Raw genomic sequence first — 14,287 nt, forward strand, 5'->3', positions numbered from 1 at the left:
CTCCTCGACGTGCGCTGAGACCGAGACGGTCGCCGAATATTGCCTACGGGGTATGGGCAACTCTCATCGCAGAAGCTTGACAGGGTGTTTACAGTGTTACGGTCTTTCCTCGCCGCACTGGGAGGCCGAGTTGACCGCTGCTACCAGTCACAGGCAGCCTGCACAGTGGAAGCCGGGAATGGAGTTTAAGTGGGGGTGGGGATGGGGGTGGGGAATAAGGGTGAGGTTGAAGAGGGGCAAGGGGCCCCCGGGGCCTCCCTTCGTAGTATGAGATATAATTTTTAATTTTATTGAATTTTTCAAAAACGATTCTGATGCCCAGAGACCAGTGTCGTTTTTCGAAAAACGATTCTGGCAGCCAGAAACTAGTGTCGTTTTTCAAAAACGATTCTGAGAAGCCAGAATCGTTTTTGCGGAGAGAAACAGGGGTGGACGGAGGGAGAAGCAAGCAGCGGGCCGCGACTAGGTCACCCTCACCACGAAAGCTGGGCAGGGTCTTACGGTCTCTCCTCGATTTGCGCTGAGATCAAGACGGTCGCCGATTATTGCCTACAGCGTACAGGTAGCCTTCACCGAGGAAGCTGTGCTGAATATAAAGCCTCTCTCGCTCGTGTGGCCGCTGATCTGCATCAGCGCGCACAGGCAGCTTTCACCGCGTAGGTATTCAGGGAGTTACGTTTATTTATTTATTTATTTATTTATTCATTTATTTATTTAATTTTTTTATTATTTTTTTGTCGCCGTGCTGTGAGGACTAGATGACCGGCCGCCTTCACAGGCCGCCTTCACAGCGTAAGCCGCGGCCGTGAATGATGGGCGGATGAGAGGAAGAAGGGGGAAGGGCCCTCAGGCAGAGTTTTTTTTTTTTTTTTTTTGAAAACGATTCCGAGGAGCCAGAAACCCGGCTTACGCTGTGAAGGCGGCCTGTGAAGGCGGCCGGTCATCTGGTCCTCACCGCACGGCGAGAAAAAAAAAGCATAACTCCCTGGATACCTACGCGGTGAAAGCTGCCTGTGCGGCGCTGATGCAGATCAGCGGCCACACGAGCGAGACAGGCGTTATATTCAGCACAGCTTTCTCGGTGAAGGCTACCTGTACGCTGTAGGCAATAATCGGCGACCGTCTCGGTCTCAGCGCAAAGGAGGAGAGACCGTAAGACCCTACCCAGCTTTCGCGGTGAGGGTGACCTAGTCGCGGTATACGCTCGCCGCTGCTTGCTTCTCCCTCTGCCCACCCCTGTTTCTCTCCGCTAAAACATTTCTGGCTCCTCAGAATCGTTTTTGAAAAACGACACTAGTTTCTGTTTGCCAGAATCGTTTTTTGAAAAATTCAATAAAATTAAAAATTATACTTCAAACTACGAAGGGAGGCCCCGGGGGCCCCTTTCCCCTTTCCCCTTTCCCCTCTTCAACCACACCCTTCTTCCCCCACCCCCACCCCCACCCCCACATAAACTCCATTCCCGGCTTCCACTGTGCAGGCTGCCTGTGACTTGTAGCGGCGGTCAACTCGGTCTCCCAGCGCGGCGAGGAAAGACCGTAACACTGTAAACGCCCTGTCAAGCTTCTGCGAAGAGAGTTGCCCGTACCCCGTAGGCAACCGTCTCGGTCTCAGCGCACGTCGAGGAGAGACCGTAAAACCCTGCCCGGCTTTCGTGGTGAGGGTTACCTAATCGCAGTACACGCTAACCGCTGGTTGCGTCTCCCTCTGCCCACCCCTGTTTCTCTCCGCAAAAACGATTCTGGCTTCTCAGAATCGTTTTTGAAAAACGACACTAGTTTCTGGTTGTCAAAATCGTTTTTCAAAAAACGGCACTGGTTTCTGGCTGCCAGAATCGTTTTTTGAAAAACGAAACTAGTTTCTGGTTGCCAGGTTCGTTTTTGAAAAACGACACTAGTTTCTGGTTGCCAGGTTCGTTTTTGAAAAACGACACTAGTTTCTGGTTGCCAGGTTCGTTTTTGAAAAACGACACTAGTTTCTGGTTGCCAGGTTCGTTCTTGAAAAACGAAACTGGAAACTAGAAACTAGACACTAACTTCAGCGCTCTGCTCATTCTTTTTTGTTACGTTAAAATGATACATACGTTACCGATACATACGTTACCATAAAGCGTGTAAATATTTATTTATTCTATTTTCATTGGTTGCCTTTCGTTTTGTGGGCCAACACTTATGTCTCGGTATGTATCGGTAACGTATGTAGATCTTCAAAGATGCATCAATATATATATACTTCTATGGTAACGTATGTATCGGTAACGTATGTATCATTTTAACGTAACAAAGAAGAATGAGCGCCGTGAAAACATGCGTGCGCACATATACAACGTCGCACGTACAAAGTCGTGACAACAGAGAACAATCAATGAATATAGAAAACAACATGTTCATATTTTTGGTCAAGTATGTATCGGTAACGTATGTATCATATGAACAGTTTTCACAGAAGGCAAGAGATCATTTTTGTCCCGTTTTCTTTTATTGTAATGTAACATTAAGACATAGGCCTACATGTACCAAATGGCATCGTTCGCCCTCTAATATACCAAAAATTTTAGGCCCCTTCAGCGGCCCCGAACTTTATCTCATGAAATGTGTACAATATATTTAATATCAAACAACAGATACGGGCTCATTGCAGCTTTAATAATATATTCCTTATTTCTAACACATTGGCCATTAGTGCCTGACGCTGTTCCCCTCGTCCATTAGATCGCTGTGCCAAACACCACGAAATTCATCGGTTAAATAACTTAAGCTTATTTTTTACATCTATAGATGTAACGAAACGTAGGGTCCGGTATAACAGAGAGTCCGGGGACACTCTATATTAAGATTATTCAGGGTCCGGAGGGAGATACTGGTCAAGCGGTTACCGGCAACCGACTTGCTTCTCGGGACCGTGCTACGCCCCGGCTGCTTTTAAGAAGCTCGTGGGCCTCTCGCCAGGGCAGCCACTGAATCGCCTTCGCCTCACAGTGAGAGAGACTTCTGCTTCGCCACGGATAGTCTTGCTCGAGCCTTGCCCGAGTGTCCGAGCTCCACTGCTCTCCACATATGTATAGTGCCGGCATTTGACTATTCGCTCGCAGCGACCAGATAAAAGTCGAGACGGCCAGGCGTAAACCGCATTTTTTATGGCACCGTAACGAGAAGGCAGTTTTGATAAACGTTCAAGGGGCTTCGAAGCGCCTCGGCAGTGGAGGGCAGACCGGGTATTGAGTTTAACGGTCTTTGCCTGGCCTCCTGCCGGTGAATGGCAACTTGTACAGGTATGTCCCGGCTGAGGATCGAACCCGCGCCCTACCGCACCGGAGGCGAGCACTCTACCGCTTAAGCCATCCGCCCAGAGACCGCGGCGAGGAGGCAGTCCTGATCGTCGTTCAAGGATCGCCCCAAGCCGCCGTGAACGGCAGACACCTCGTACTTTTCGGGGCCCGTAGGCGGAGGACCCCAGAATCGAACGCGGGCCGTCACCTCCTTGGGAGGGCGGCCTCAGCTCTACAGACATGCTGGTCAAGCGGTTACCGGCAACCGACTTGCTTCTCGGGACCGTGCTACGCCCGGGCTGCTTTTAAGAAGCTCGGGGGCCTCTCGACCGGGTTGAGCCAAGGGGCACGGAGAGCCCTCCTCCCTTCGTCGACCGACAGGGAGTTCCCACCGACTTCATTTTTACCGTCAAGGGTCGGTAACGGTGTCGCGCCCCAAGCCGCCGTGAACGGCAGACACCTTTTCGGGGCCTGTAGGCGGAGGACCCCAGAATCGAACGCAGACCGTCACCTCCTTGCGAGGGCGGCCTCAGCTCTACGGACATGCTGGTCAAGCGGTTACCGGCAACCGACTTCCTTCTCGGGACCGTGCTACGCCCCGGCCGCTTTTAAGAAGCTCGTGGGCCTCTCGCCCGGGTAGCCACTGAATCGCCTTCGCCTCACAGTGAGAGAGACTTCTGCTTCGCCACGGACAGTCTTGCTCGAGCCTTGCCCGAGTGTCCGAGCTCCACTGCTCTCCACATATGTATAGTGCCGGCATTTGACTATTCGCTCGCAGCGACCAGATAAAAGTCGAGACGGCCAGGCGTAAACCTCATTTTTTATGGCACCGTAACGAGAAGGCAGTTTTGATAAACGTTCAAGGGGCTTCGAAGCGCCTCGGCAGTGGAGGGCAGACCGGGTATTGAGTTTAACGGTCTTTGCCTGGCCTCCTGCCGGTGAATGGCAACTTGTACAGGTATGTCCCGGCTGAGGATCGAACCCGCGCCCTACCGCACCGGAGGCGAGCACTCTACCGCTTAAGCCATCCGCCCAGAGACCGCGGCGAGGAGGCAGTCCTGATCGTCGTTCAAGGGACACCGCCCTAGAGGCCTGATTGGGCTTAACGGTCTCTGCCCGGGTTTCCGATGAACGGCGACTTGCCTCGAACCGCATTTTATAACGCTTCGGTAATTTGAACCGTATTTTTTTTTTTGTTTTCCGATCATGAGCCGTATTTTTAATGCGTGGCCTGATTTTCTTACCAGACTAGTGCGTGAACCGTATTTTTTCACGAATTTTTTACGAGAATAATAATAAAAAAATGATAAAGAAAAGCGGTCTTTCAAGACCAGGTTGCGTACAGTGGACATATTTCCTTAAGGCAGACATTTGAAAGATACGTCGCCGGCTCGAGGCCACGCGATCAGCCCAAAGGTATCCCGGGTATTGCTTAATCTTTGGACAAGCATATGACTACTGGCAGAATCGACCAGATAGCTAGTCGGTCTTTCGGAGCACGCCGGGCACTCGGGCCTCGTCGCTGCGACAGCTATACTTTTTTTTTTTTTATTTTTACCCGACGCCCGGGGGACCAGGCCAGTCGGGTTGAGCCAAGGGGCACGGAGAGCCCTCCTCCCTCCGTCGACCGACAGGGAATTCCCACCGACTTCATTTTTACCGTCAAGGGTCGGTAACGGTGTCGAGCCCCAAGCCGCCGTGAACGGCAGACACCTTTTCGAGGCCTGTAGGCGGAGGACCCCAGAATTGAACGCGGGCCGTCACCTCCTTGGGAGGGCGGCCTCAGCTCTACAGACATGCTGGTCAAGCGGTTACCGGCAACCGACTTGCTTCTCGGGACCGTGCTACGCCCGGGCTGCTTTTAAGAAGCTCGGGGGCCTCTCGACCGGGTTCAGCCAAGGGGCACGGAGAGCCCTCCTCCCTTCGTCGACCGACAGGGAGTTCCCACCGACTTCATTTTTACCGTCAAGGGTCGGTAACGGTGTCGCGCCCCAAGCCGCCGTGAACGGCAGACACCTCGTACTTTTCGGGGCCCGTAGGCGGAGGACCCCAGAATCGAACGCGGGCCGTCACCTCCTTGGGAGGGCGCCCTCAGCTCTACAGACATGCTGGTCAAGCGGTTACCGGCAACCGACTTGCTTCTCGGGACCGTGCTACGCCCGGGCTGCTTTTAAGAAGCTCGGGGGCCTCTCGACCGGGTTCAGCCAAGGGGCACGGAGAGCCCTCCTCCCTTCGTCGACCGACAGGGAGTTCCCACCGACTTCATTTTTACCGTCAAGGGTCGGTAACGGTGTCGCGCCCCAAGCCGCCGTGAACGGCAGACACCTTTTCGGGGCCTGTAGGCGGAGGACCCCAGAATCGAACGCGGACCGTCACCTCCTTGCGAGGGCGGCCTCAGCTCTACGGACATGCTGGTCAAGCGGTTACCGGCAACCGACTTCCTTCTCGGGACTGTGCTACGCCCCGGCCGCTTTTAAGAAGCTCGTGGGCCTCTCGCCCAGGTAGCCACTGAATCGCCTTCGCCTCACAGTGAGAGAGACTTCTGCTTCGCCACGGACAGTCTTGCTCGAGCCTTGCCCGAGTGTCCGAGCTCCACTGCTCTCCACATATGTATAGTGCCGGCATTTGACTATTCGCTCGCAGCGACCAGATAAAAGTCGAGACGGCCAGGCGTAAACCGCATTTTTTATGGCACCGTAACGAGAAGGCAGTTTTGATAAACGTTCAAGGGGCTTCGAAGCGCCTCGGCAGTGGAGGGCAGACCGGGTATTGAGTTTAACGGTCTTTGCCTGGCCTCCTGCCGGTGAATGGCAACTTGTACAGGTATGTCCCGGCTGAGGATCGAACCCGCGCCCTACCGCACCGGAGGCGTGCACTCTACCGCTTAAGCCATCCGCCCAGAGACCGCGGCGAGGAGGCAGTCCTGATCGTCGTTCAAGGGACACCGCCCTAGAGGCCTGATTGGGCTTAACGGTCTCTGCCCGGGTTTCCGATGAACGGCGACTTGCCTCGAACCGCATTTTATAACGCTTCGGTAATTTGAACCGTATTTTTTTTTTGTTTTCCGATCATGAGCCGTATTTTTAATGCGTGGACTGATTTTCTTACCAGACTAGTGCGTGAACCGTATTTTTTCACGAATTTTTTACGATAATAATAATAAAAAAATGATAAAGAAAAGCGGTCTTTCAAGACCAGGTTGCGTACAGTGGACATATTTCCTTAAGGCAGACATTTGAAAGATACGTCGCCGGCTCGAGGCCACGCGATCAGCCCAAAGGTATCCCGGGTATTGCTTAATCTTTGGACAAGCATATGACTACTGGCAGAATCGACCAGATAGCTAGTCGGTCTTTCGGAGCACGCCGGGCACTCGGGCCTCGTCGCTGCGACAGCTATACTTTTTTTTTTTTTTTTTTACCCGACGCCCGGGGGACCAGGCCAGTCGGGTTGAGCCAAGGGGCACGGAGAGCCCTCCTCCCTCCGTCGACCGACAGGGAATTCCCACCGACTTCATTTTTACCGTCAAGGGTCGGTAACGGTGTCGAGCCCCAAGCCGCCGTGAACGGCAGACACCTTTTCGGGGCCTGTAGGCGGAGGACCCCAGAATTGAACGCGGGCCGTCACCTCCTTGGGAGGGCGGCCTCAGCTCTACAGACATGCTGGTCAAGCGGTTACCGGCAACCGACTTGCTTCTCGGGACCGTGCTACGCCCGGGCTGCTTTTAAGAAGCTCGGGGGCCTCTCGACCGGGTTCAGCCAAGGGGCACGGAGAGCCCTCCTCCCTTCGTCGACCGACAGGGAGTTCCCACCGACTTCATTTTTACCGTCAAGGGTCGGTAACGGTGTCGCGCCCCAAGCCGCCGTGAACGGCAGACACCTCGTACTTTTCGGGGCCCGTAGGCGGAGGACCCCAGAATCGAACGCGGGCCGTCACCTCCTTGGGAGGGCGCCCTCAGCTCTACAGACATGCTGGTCAAGCGGTTACCGGCAACCGACTTGCTTCTCGGGACCGTGCTACGCCCGGGCTGCTTTTAAGAAGCTCGGGGGCCTCTCAACCGGGTTGAACCAAGGGGCACGGAGAGCCCTCCTCCCTTCGTCGACCGACAGGGAGTTCCCACCGACTTCATTTTTACCGTCAAGGGTCGGTAACGGTGTCGCGCCTCAAGCCGCCGTGAACGGCAGACACCTTTTCGGGGCCTGTAGGCGGAGGACCCCAGAATCGAACGCGGACCGTCACCTCCTTGCGAGGGCGGCCTCAGCTCTACGGACATGCTGGTCAAGCGGTTACCGGCAACCGACTTCCTTCTCGGGACCGTGCAACGCCCCGGCTGCTTTTAAGAAGCTCGTGGGCCTCTCGCCCGGGCAGCCACTGAATCGCCTTCGCCTCACAGTGAGAGAGACTTCTGCTTCGCCACGGACAGTCTTGCTCGAGCCTTGCCCGAGTGTCCGAGCTCCACTGCTCTCCACATATGTATAGTGCCGGCATTTGACTGTTCGCTCGCAGCGACCAGATAAAAGTCGAGACGGCCAGGCGTAAACCGCATTTTTTATGGCACCGTAACGAGAAGGCAGTTTTGATAAACGTTCAAGGGGCTTCGAAGCGCCTCGGCAGTGGAGGGCAGACCGGGTATTGAGTTTAACGGTCTTTGCCTGGCCTCCTGCCGGTGAATGGCAACTTGTACAGGTATGTCCCGGCTGAGGATCGAACCCGCGCCCTACCGCACCGGAGGCGAGCACTCTACCGCTTAAGCCATCCGCCCAGAGACCGCGGCGAGGAGGCAGTCCTGATCGTCGTTCAAGGGACACCGCCCTAGAGGCCTGATTGGGCTTAACGGTCTCTGCCCGGGTTTCCGATGAACGGCGACTTGCCTCGAACCGCATTTTATAACGCTTCGGTAATTTGAACCGTATTTTTTTTTTTGTTTTCCGATCATGAGCCGTATTTTTAATGCGTGGCCTGATTTTCTTACCAGACTAGTGCGTGAACCGTATTTTTTCACGAATTTTTTACGAGAATAATAATAAAAAAATGATAAAGAAAAGCGGTCTTTCAAGACCAGGTTGCGTACAGTGGACATATTTCCTTAAGGCAGACATTTGAAAGATACGTCGCCGGCTCGAGGCCACGCGATCAGCCCAAAGGTATCCCGGGTATTGCTTAATCTTTGGACAAGCATATGACTACTGGCAGAATCGACCAGATAGCTAGTCGGTCTTTCGGAGCACGCCGGGCACTCGGGCCTCGTCGCTGCGACAGCTATACTTTTTTTTTTTTTATTTTTACCCGACGCCCGGGGGACCAGGCCAGTCGGGTTGAGCCAAGGGGCACGGAGAGCCCTCCTCCCTCCGTCGACCGACAGGGAATTCCCACCGACTTCATTTTTACCGTCAAGGGTCGGTAACGGTGTCGAGCCCCAAGCCGCCGTGAACGGCAGACACCTTTTCGGGGCCTGTAGGCGGAGGACCCCAGAATTGAACGCGGGCCGTCACCTCCTTGGGAGGGCGGCCTCAGCTCTACAGACATGCTGGTCAAGCGGTTACCGGCAACCGACTTGCTTCTCGGGACCGTGCTACGCCCGGGCTGCTTTTAAGAAGCTCGGGGGCCTCTCGACCGGGTTGAGCCAAGGGGCACGGAGAGCCCTCCTCCCTTCGTCGACCGACAGGGAGTTCCCACCGACTTCATTTTTACCGTCAAGGGTCGGTAACGGTGTCGCGCCCCAAGCCGCCGTGAACGGCAGACACCTCGTACTTTTCGGGGCCCGTAGGCGGAGGACCCCAGAATCGAACGCGGGCCGTCACCTCCTTGGGAGGGCGCCCTCAGCTCTACAGACATGCTGGTCAAGCGGTTACCGGCAACCGACTTGCTTCTCGGGACCGTGCTACGCCCGGGCTGCTTTTAAGAAGCTCGGGGGCCTCTCGACCGGGTTCAGCCAAGGGGCACGGAGAGCCCTCCTCCCTTCGTCGACCGACAGGGAGTTCCCACCGACTTCATTTTTAACGTCAAGGGTCGGTAACGGTGTCGCGCCCCAAGCCGCCGTGAACGGCAGACACCTCGTACTTTTCGGGGCCCGTAGGCGGAGGACCCCAGAATCGAACGCGGGCCGTCACCTCCTTGGGAGGGCGGCCTCAGCTCTATAGACATGCTGGTCAAGCGGTTACCGGCAACCGACTTGCTTCTCGGGACCGTGCTACGCCCGGGCTGCTTTTAAGAAGCTCGGGGGCCTCTCGACCGGGTTGAGCCAAGGGGCACGGAGAGCCCTCCTCCCTTCGTCGACCGACAGGGAGTTCCCACCGACTTCATTTTTACCGTCAAGGGTCGGTAACGGTGTCGCGCCCCAAGCCGCCGGGAACGGCAGACACCTCGTACGTTTCGGGGCCCGTTGGCGGAGGACCCCAGAATCGAACGCGGACCGTCACCTCCTTGCGAGGGCGGCCTCAGCTCTACGGACATGCTGGTCAAGCGGTTACCGGCAACCGACTTGCTTCTCGGGACCGTGCTACGCCCCGGCTGCTTTTAAGAAGCTCGTGGGCCTCTCGCCCGGGCAGCCACTGAATCGCCTTCGCCTCACGGTGAGAGAGACTTCTGCTTCGCCACGGATAGTCTTGCTCAAGCCTTGCCCGAGTGTCCGAGCTCCACTGCTCTCCACATATGTATAGTGCCGGCATTTGACTATTCGCTCGCAGCGACCAGATAAAAGTCGAGACGGCCAGGCGTAAACCGCATTTTTTATGGCACCGTAACGAGAAGGCAGTTTTGATAAACGTTCAAGGGGCTTCGAAGCGCCTCGGCAGTGGAGGGCAGACCGGGTATTGAGTTTAACGGTCTTTGCCTGGCCTCCTGTCGGTGAATGGCAACTTTTACAGGTATGTCCCGGCTGAGGATCGAACCCGCGCCCTACCGCACCGGAGGCGAGCACTCTACCGCTTAAGCCATCCGCCCAGAGACCGCGGCGAGGAGGCAGTCCTGATCGTCGTTCAAGGGACACCGCCCTAGAGGCCTGATTGGGCTTAACGGTCTCTGCCCGGGTTTCCGATGAACGGCGACTTGCCTCGAACCGCATTTTATAACGCTTCGGTAATTTGAACCGTATTTTTTTTTTTGTTTTCCGATCATGAGCCGTATTTTTAATGCGTGGCCTGATTTTCTTACCAGACTAGTGCGTGAACCGTATTTTTTCACGAATTTTTTACGAGAATAATAATAAAAAAATGATAAAGAAAAGCGGTCTTTCAAGACCAGGTTGCGTACAGTGGACATATTTCCTTAAGGCAGACATTTGAAAGATACGTCGCCGGCTCGAGGCCACGCGATCAGCCCAAAGGTATCCCGGGTATTGCTTAATCTTTGGACAAGCATATGACTACTGGCAGAATCGACCAGATAGCTAGTCGGTCTTTCGGAGCACGCCGGGCACTCGGGCCTCGTCGCTGCGACAGCTATACATTTTTTTTTTATTTTTACCCGACGCCCGGGGGACCAGGCCAGTCGGGTTGAGCCAAGGGGCACGGAGAGCCCTCCTCCCTCCGTCGACCGACAGGGAATTCCCACCGACTTCATTTTTACCGTCAAGGGTCGGTAACGGTGTCGAGCCCCAAGCCGCCGTGAACGGCAGACACCTTTTCGGGGCCTGTAGGCGGAGGACCCCAGAATTGAACGCGGGCCGTCACCTCCTTGGGAGGGCGGCCTCAGCTCTACAGACATGCTGGTCAAGCGGTTACCGGCAACCGACTTGCTTCTCGGGACCGTGCTACGCCCGGGCTGCTTTTAAGAAGCTCGGGGGCCTCTCGACCGGGTTCAGCCAAGGGGCACGGAGAGCCCTCCTCCCTTCGTCGACCGACAGGGAGTTCCCACCGACTTCATTTTTACCGTCAAGGGTCGGTAACGGTGTCGCGCCCCAAGCCGCCGTGAACGGCAGACACCTCGTACTTTTCGGGGCCCGTAGGCGGAGGACCCCAGAATCGAACGCGGGCCGTCACCTCCTTGGGAGGGCGCCCTCAGCTCTACAGACATGCTGGTCAAGCGGTTACCGGCAACCGACTTGCTTCTCGGGACCGTGCTACGCCCGGGCTGCTTTTAAGAAGCTCGGGGGCCTCTCGACCGGGTTGAGCCAAGGGGCACGGAGAGCCCTCCTCCCTTCGTCGACCGACAGGGAGTTCCCACCGACTTCATTTTTACCGTCAAGGGTCGGTAACGGTGTCGCGCCCCAAGCCGCCGTGAACGGCAGACACCTTTTCGGGGCCTGTAGGCGGAGGACCCCAGAATCGAACGCGGACCGTCACCTCCTTGCGAGGGCGGCCTCAGCTCTACGGACATGCTGGTCAAGCGGTTACCGGCAACCGACTTGCTTCTCGGGACCGTGCTACGCCCCGGCTGCTTTTAAGAAGCTCGTGGGCCTCTCGCCCGGGCAGCCACTGAATCGCCTTCGCCTCACGGTGAGAGAGACTTCTGCTTCGCCACGGATAGTCTTGCTCAAGCCTTGCCCGAGTGTCCGAGCTCCACTGCTCTCCACATATGTATAGTGCCGGCATTTGACTATTCGCTCGCAGCGACCAGATAAAAGTCGAGACGGCCAGGCGTAAACCGCATTTTTTATGGCACCGTAACGAGAAGGCAGTTTTGATAAACGTTCAAGGGGCTTCGAAGCGCCTCGGCAGTGGAGGGCAGACCGGGTATTGAGTTTAACGGTCTTTGCCTGGCCTCCTGTCGGTGAATGGCAACTTTTACAGGTATGTCCCGGCTGAGGATCGAACCCGCGCCCTACCGCACCGGAGGCGAGCACTCTACCGCTTAAGCCATCCGCCCAGAGACCGCGGCGAGGAGGCAGTCCTGATCGTCGTTCAAGGGACACCGCCCTAGAGGCCTGATTGGGCTTAACGGTCTCTGCCCGGGTTTCCGATGAACGGCGACTTGCCTCGAACCGCATTTTATAACGCTTCGGTAATTTGAACCGTATTTTTTTTTTTGTTTTCCGATCATGAGCCGTATTTTTAATGCGTGGCCTGATTTTCTTACCAGACTAGTGCGTGAACCGTATTTTTTCACGAATTTTTTACGAGAATAATAATAAAAAAATGATAAAGAAAAGCGGTCTTTCAAGACCAGGTTGCGTACAGTGGACATATTTCCTTAAGGCAGACATTTGAAAGATACGTCGCCGGCTCGAGGCCACGCGATCAGCCCAAAGGTATCCCGGGTATTGCTTAATCTTTGGACAAGCATATGACTACTGGCAGAATCGACCAGATAGCTAGTCGGTCTTTCGGAGCACGCCGGGCACTCGGGCCTCGTCGCTGCGACAGCTATACTTTTTTTTTTTTTATTTTTACCCGACGCCCGGGGGACCAGGCCAGTCGGGTTGAGCCAAGGGGCACGGAGAGCCCTCCTCCCTCCGTCGACCGACAGGGAATTCCCACCGACTTCATTTTTACCGTCAAGGGTCGGTAACGGTGTCGAGCCCCAAGCCGCCGTGAACGGCAGACACCTTTTCGAGGCCTGTAGGCGGAGGACCCCAGAATTGAACGCGGGCCGTCACCTCCTTGGGAGGGCGGCCTCAGCTCTACAGACATGCTGGTCAAGCGGTTACCGGCAACCGACTTGCTTCTCGGGACCGTGCTACGCCCGGGCTGCTTTTAAGAAGCTCGGGGGCCTCTCGACCGGGTTCAGCCAAGGGGCACGGAGAGCCCTCCTCCCTTCGTCGACCGACAGGGAGTTCCCACCGACTTCATTTTTACCGTCAAGGGTCGGTAACGGTGTCGCGCCCCAAGCCGCCGTGAACGGCAGACACCTCGTACTTTTCGGGGCCCGTAGGCGGAGGACCCCAGAATCGAACGCGGGCCGTCACCTCCTTGGGAGGGCGCCCTCAGCTCTACAGACATGCTGGTCAAGCGGTTACCGGCAACCGACTTGCTTCTCGGGACCGTGCTACGCCCGGGCTGCTTTTAAGAAGCTCGGGGGCCTCTCGACCGGGTTCAGCCAAGGGGCACGGAGAGCCCTCCTCCCTTCGTCGACCGACAGGGAGTTCCCACCGACTTCATTTTTACCGTCAAGGGTCGGTAACGGTGTCGCGCCCCAAGCCGCCGTGAACGGCAGACACCTTTTCGGGGCCTGTAGGCGGAGGACCCCAGAATCGAACGCGGACCGTCACCTCCTTGCGAGGGCGGCCTCAGCTCTACGGACATGCTGGTCAAGCGGTTACCGGCAACCGACTTCCTTCTCGGGACTGTGCTACGCCCCGGCCGCTTTTAAGAAGCTCGTGGGCCTCTCGCCCAGGTAGCCACTGAATCGCCTTCGCCTCACAGTGAGAGAGACTTCTGCTTCGCCACGGACAGTCTTGCTCGAGCCTTGCCCGAGTGTCCGAGCTCCACTGCTCTCCACATATGTATAGTGCCGGCATTTGACTATTCGCTCGCAGCGACCAGATAAAAGTCGAGACGGCCAGGCGTAAACCGCATTTTTTATGGCACCGTAACGAGAAGGCAGTTTTGATAAACGTTCAAGGGGCTTCGAAGCGCCTCGGCAGTGGAGGGCAGACCGGGTATTGAGTTTAACGGTCTTTGCCTGGCCTCCTGCCGGTGAATGGCAACTTGTACAGGTATGTCCCGGCTGAGGATCGAACCCGCGCCCTACCGCACCGGAGGCGTGCACTCTACCGCTTAAGCCATCCGCCCAGAGACCGCGGCGAGGAGGCAGTCCTGATCGTCGTTCAAGGGACACCGCCCTAGAGGCCTGATTGGGCTTAACGGTCTCTGCCCGGGTTTCCGATGAACGGCGACTTGCCTCGAACCGCATTTTATAACGCTTCGGTAATTTGAACCGTATTTTTTTTTTGTTTTCCGATCATGAGCCGTATTTTTAATGCGTGGACTGATTTTCTTACCAGACTAGTGCGTGAACCGTATTTTTTCACGAATTTTTTACGATAATAATAATAAAAAAATGATAAAGAAAAGCGGTCTTTCAAGACCAGGTTGCGTACAGTGGACATATTTCCTTAAGGCAGACATTTGAAAGATACGT

This window comes from Lingula anatina, chromosome 2 (assembly GCF_051362555.1).
Source record: "Lingula anatina isolate TDL-2025a chromosome 2, LinAna3.0, whole genome shotgun sequence".
Taxonomy (NCBI): domain Eukaryota; kingdom Metazoa; phylum Brachiopoda; class Lingulata; order Lingulida; family Lingulidae; genus Lingula; species Lingula anatina.